General features: G+C 42.0%; 1 protein-coding gene across 1 annotated transcript in view; it reads right to left on the bottom strand.

Annotated features, from left to right (window-relative positions):
• mid1 (midline 1) overlaps positions 1 to 5,460 on the bottom strand; it is a 61,736-nt gene extending 56,276 nt beyond the window's left edge. Inside the window, exon 1 of the mRNA XM_024389073.2 lies at positions 5,328 to 5,460. The gene's annotated coding sequence lies outside the window, so the exon portion shown is untranslated. The remainder of the gene's footprint in view (positions 1 to 5,327) is intronic.
• Between the last annotated feature and the right edge of the window lie 540 nt (positions 5,461 to 6,000).

Raw genomic sequence — 6,000 nt, forward strand, 5'->3', positions numbered from 1 at the left:
TAAAAGCTTTGGTTTCCATGCATGTTGACATCAGAAGCCTCCTCCCAAAGTGTGTTTTATTCACCCATTTGTACTTTTAAGTGACCTAAACTGGCATATGCTTATACCCCGTCCGTCCTACACTCTAAACTAGATGCCCTCAATCGCACACAAAATATCAAGGAACCTACTAGGCAAAACCCTAATCTGTAAACCCGGGCACCCTCATAGATATCATCCTGACCAACCTGCCCTCTAAATACACCTCTGCTGTCTTCAGCCGACCACTCCTCATCACTGTCAAACGCTCCCTAAAACACTTAAGCGAGCAGGCCTTTCTAATCGACTTGGTCCAGGTATCCTGGTAGGATATTGACCTCATTCCGTCAGTAGAGGATGCCTGGTTATTCTTTAAAAGTGCTTTCCTCACCATCTTAAATAAGCATGCCCCATTCAAAAAATGTAAAACTAAGAACAGATATAACCCTTGGTTCACTGCAGACTTGACTACCCCTTAGACAGCACAAAAACATTCTGTGGCGTACTGCATTACGCAACTTTTCAGGGAAGTCAGGAACCAATATACACAGGCAGTTAGGAAAGCAAAGGCTAGCTTTTTCAAACATAAATTTGCATCCTGTAGCACAAAGTCCAAAAAGTTCTCGGACATTTACCCTGTTGAGTGTAGGGGGCAGTATTTTGATGTTTGGATGGATCTCTGATCCACCTCAAAGCAGACAACACCATTCTGTATACTTCTGGCCCTTCTTTTGACACTGTGTTAACAAACCTCCAGACAAGCTTCAATGCCATACAACACTCCATCTGTGGCCTCCAACTGCTCTTAAATGTAAGTGAAACTAAATGCATGCTCTTCAACCGATCGCTGCCTGCACCCACCTGCCCGTCTAGCATCACTACTGGACGGTTCTGACTTAGAATATGTGGATCACTACAAATACCTAGGTGCCTGGTTAGACTGTAAACTCTCCTTCCAGACTCACATTAAGCATCTCCAATCCAAAATTAAATCTAGAATCGGCTTCCTATTTTGCAACAAAGCTTCCTTCACTCATGCTGCCACATACACCCTTGTAAAACTGACTATCCTACCGATCCTTGACTTTGGCGCTGTCATTTACTAAATATCTTCCAACACTCTACTCCGACTACATCCAATTTGCTATCACAGTGCCATCCGTTTTGTCACCAAAGCCCCATATACGTACTACCCACCTCTGCGACCTGTATGCTCTCGTTGGTTGGCCCTCACTTCATATTAGTCGCCAAATCCACTGGCTCCAGATCATCTATAAGTCTATGCTAGGTAAAGCCCCACCTTATCTCAGCTCACTGGTCACCACAGCAACACCCACCCGTAGTACACTCTCCAGATGGGAAATTTCACTGGTCACCCCCAAAGCCAACTCCTCCTTTGGCCACCTTTCCTTCCAGTTCTCTGCTGCCAATGACTGGAACGAATTGCAAAAATCACTGAAGCTGGAGTCTTATATCTCTCCCACTAACTTTAAGCATCAGCTGTCAGAGCAGCTTACTGATCATTGTACCTGTACACAGCCCATCTGTAAATAGCCCATCGAACTACCTCATCCCCATAGTGTTACATATTTTTTGCTCCTTTGCACCCCAGTATCTCTACTTGCACAATCATCTTCTGCACATCTATCACTCCAGTGTTTAATTGCTAAATTGTAATTATTTCGCCACTATGGCCTATTTATTGCCTTTCCTCCCTAATCTTACTACATTTGCACACACTGTATATAGATTTTTCTATTGTGTTATTGACTGTACGTTTGTTTATCCCATGTGTAACTCGTTTGTCTCACTGCTTTGCTTTATCTTGGCCAGGTTGCAGTTGTAAATGAGAACTTATTCTCAACTGGCCTACCTGGTTAAATAAAGGTGAAATTATATATTTATTTACTTTAATTGCAAAACTGCTCACTGCATCCAAGTTGCTTGACATAGGCGTTTCAATGAGCTGTCAGTCAAGGTGAGGTCATCAATATAAGCTCCCTGCCCACTCAGCCTGTATTTTCCTACTTACTGGTAGCTAACCATGAGACAAAGTACTTTTCAGTATGACTGTCCAGGACCTTTAACACTTTCAAAAGTGTTAATTTAACACCAGTTGAGTGGTGTTAGTGTACATTTCACACTTTCTGAGTTAAATGTACAAAATAGATTTTACTTTGCACGCTATGACTAGCTACCATGGCTCACTCTAAAACTTGGACATCCTAAGCACAAAGAAGTCTGCAGATAAAGTGACTCAAAAATCATTTGCAGAGAAACTCCGGGAAGAGAGTTGCAATAATTTTATTTTGCCGGAGAAACACTACAATACTGAATGTCTGTTGGTTTCCCAGTTAAATAGGGAGAGGCAGTAACTTACGGGAAAATAAGGTTATGTTTAGTTCCACAGCACAGTCTAATAGCCAAAGCCTGTTGGCTTTTCTTGTTTCCTGAAAAATGTATCATTCTTTTGTAAGTCTGTGGTGAAAGCCTGACACATTCTTTTCTGCTTGGAGAGCCCTGTAATTGCTTCCAGCAGCTTCTGATGGATTTTCTTACACTGTTAGACTATTAGATGTATGTCTTTATTAAGCAAAATATTAACTTAAAGCTGTTTTATCACAACTCTGATGAAAAGGTGGGAAATGTCTAGGTAATTCTCAGATGTCTCAGACAGTTACACAGCTAAAAACTGCTTAAAAATCATTCAGTTAAACCTTTAATACAGACTCTATTGTACTGTGCCTTGTATCTCTCAGAGTTTTACTAAGACAGCGAACAAAGTGGAGACTGGCTGGGGGGAGTGGGGAGTGTGAACATCTGCTGTTCTATGCTCCTGTGTCCTATCCTGGGAGAGCCTTGGATAGGATGAGTGCTGTAGGAACCCTCAGAAGGAAAACCAGCTCTTAGAATCTGGGTCTGAGTTTTGGGTCTTTGTCTGGCTGGGTGAATTCCATCCTCCCTACACTACAGGCTCTGTCAAAACACCATCAGCTCTGGTTTGGTCTGGTCCCTCAGTGGGAATAATTACATGATGCATTGTTAGAGGAGGAAATGGGTTATCATAGACAAGCAATAAAGTGGATAGATGTTAGCTATCACTTCTTGGGATATCATTTTTTACACTATAGGTTATAGTTTCTGTAGAGGGCCCTGGCTAGATGGGGTTGAGTAGTCCTCAACAAGAGTTAACTGAGAGAACTTGTACGCTTCATATCTTTGGCTGGCTAGAAGCATGCAGAATATCCTCCTTTCATTCCTTCTCCATATCTCACTTGCTCTAAAGTCTTTGCAGGACACATTCCCCAAACTTGGCTCCAACAATAGATTTCAAAATGGTTTAAACAGTCGCCTTTTCCACTGAGCTCAGATTGTCTTCTCTGGGAACTGGAGCTTGTGCTCCAGACTCCAACAGCAGAGGAGTATCCAACCACACATTGTGGTGACTGACTCACACTCAGCATCACTCTTTCCACAGTCAATGCTACAGTATAGTACAACCCTTGGGCTCACATCAATACAGATGTGTGCTCTGTCACAACCATTGGCTGGGAATAATATAGGAATGGACAAAGCCATTGATCACATGACACCATTGATTCCTATGTGAAGACTCAATAGCGCATTTGAAGCCAGGGAAGTCGGGTTAAGATGTGCATGCACTTTGAGTTACTACTCCAGGTAGGGATGTTGCAGGCTAGCTCAGTGTTGCCCCCCCATTGAGTATCTCAAGTTGAAGGCCGCCCGGGTACTACAGGCTGCCATTAGCTACTAAATTATCCTCATAACTTCTTCTGTTTGCAATTTTTAAATAATCGAGGACATACATCTGGTGTAATATAATACATTATTGGTACCATGATTCTCTTAACAAAAAAAATGCTTTATTTACACAAAGATTGACCATGAAGTTTGACATGGTCCCCCTAATGGGGATCCTGTTTTTTTGCAAATGCCTGCAGTACCGCAGTCTGCCTTGAACTTCGTGGCTCCAATTAGAGTGGGCAGTCATTCTCCCCTGGTCACAACACCCAGGCCTAGCAAATTCACTCTCACTAATGGCCCTGGCTCTCTTCACCTGGGATGGATACATTGGGTTCATTTATCATTAAGAAGGATAGTAGTGAGGCAAAAGTGGGGTTTAAGAGTTGATAAACCAACAAACTACAATTCACATTGCTAAACGTAAATAAAAAAATCACAAAAAATCCATTGCACTCAGGATCATTCTTAATTTTTTTTTTTTAAAGAGCTGGTTACAGAATTCAGTCCTCAAGGCAAAGAAAGCACAACATATTAATGTTGAGAGAAAGTACAACTGTTTCAATCTATTTAAGACAAAGTTAACAAAGAAAGTGTTTGAAGTGTTAGATCACTACCAGATGCATCTGGGCTGCACATGAGGGAAACTAGAGAGAACCAAAATGAATATACCAGATTCCCACTTTTACCATTTTTGGCTCAATTAAATGTACTGTATCCTTTCCTAAAATAACATGGCACTGCTGTCGTTTCCACCAAAAAGCTTTAGGTTAAGATATATGACATAACGTTTATTTGAAATTATAAGATTTATGGTGTAAAATTACAAGGAACAGAACCCTTTGACCACCTTATGTACAGTAGCCACATGACAGTTGACTGGATCCCTGAAATGAAGTATGCGTACATTTTTCTGTTTAATAAGCCAAAGTCAGAACAGTTTCCTCTTTGTGGTACCTGGTAACTCACTGGACCTGTCAGCAGGTATGATTCATGTCCACACCAGTCTCAACCTGTTCTTTTACAGCAATTCCTGCTCCTCCTTACTTGGAACACACTCTCTCTCTCACACACACACACACACACACACACACACACCCTGGGACTTCAACACCTGACCAGTAGCTCAGTAACAGGAATTCACTTACAGCACATTCCTATTCTGTTCTCTCAGACTGGCAGAAAGTGTCAAGCAATATTAGGCCCCCCGAGTCTCATCAATATCCATTTAAGAGAGATTGATCAAATCTTTAAATAGGCCTTTGTTATAGTCCTTTGATGCAATACTGAGGATGTATTATCCTAATCACTTTGTAATCCCTAATCACATTCTCTGCCTTTGCGCAAGAAATTGTACACCGTGTGCAGGGGAGACAACAATGATGAGTCAGCAATGGTTAGCTTAACAATTTGGTTGTTGAGGGACGCAAGTGAAAGTCATGGAGAAAGTTACACTGTACAAAAACTAAATTCTGAATACAATTCATAGTCTCATCACTATTCCAATGTTGCCATTTGTCCTTAGATCTCTACAGTATGTATCTTACCTGGCTCCCCATGGCTGCCATGTGTGAGTCTCTCCCAGGTGAATAATGGCAGAACAGCAGAACGTGGCCAGGCAGAATGTCTCCGTCAGGCAGCAGTCAGCCAGGATTCCTCTGGTAAAAACATACAGGAGGTTGGAAGGTGTTCTGTCTCGCTGCTGTACACTCCCCTTCATCAGGGTGTGTACACACACATACCATGTTGACACACACTCTGCTTCTCATCTGCCTCACAGGTTTACACAGGAGCATAGAAAGCTGGGCTGGGGTGAGTCCTTCCACCCCAGGGGAGCTGACATTACAGTAATGCCTTTAAAGTTGTACCCACACACAATGTACAAATATTTCCATTTGAATTCACCCTAATTATACTCACTGTAAGTCATCATTCCACCTACCCATATGGTGGGGGAACTTATCTGTTCTGCACCAAATATGCACAAACTTAGTAACTTATTGATTATCTTTTGGTAGTTAGCTGCAAAATACAACAACAAATGAATTAGACTTAGGAGGAAAGTCAGGGAGACTTGTGTTTGCTAGGTCTGTTAGCCGTGGGTGGAAAATCAGTTCCTGATAATGGGGATTAATGCTCTTTCATCTTAACAGTGTATCCCACATGGCCCTGGGCATTCTCCACTGAGATACCACAGCAGAGAGGATGTAAGATAAAGAA

Source organism: Oncorhynchus tshawytscha, linkage group LG26, assembly GCF_018296145.1.
Source record: "Oncorhynchus tshawytscha isolate Ot180627B linkage group LG26, Otsh_v2.0, whole genome shotgun sequence".
Taxonomy (NCBI): domain Eukaryota; kingdom Metazoa; phylum Chordata; class Actinopteri; order Salmoniformes; family Salmonidae; genus Oncorhynchus; species Oncorhynchus tshawytscha.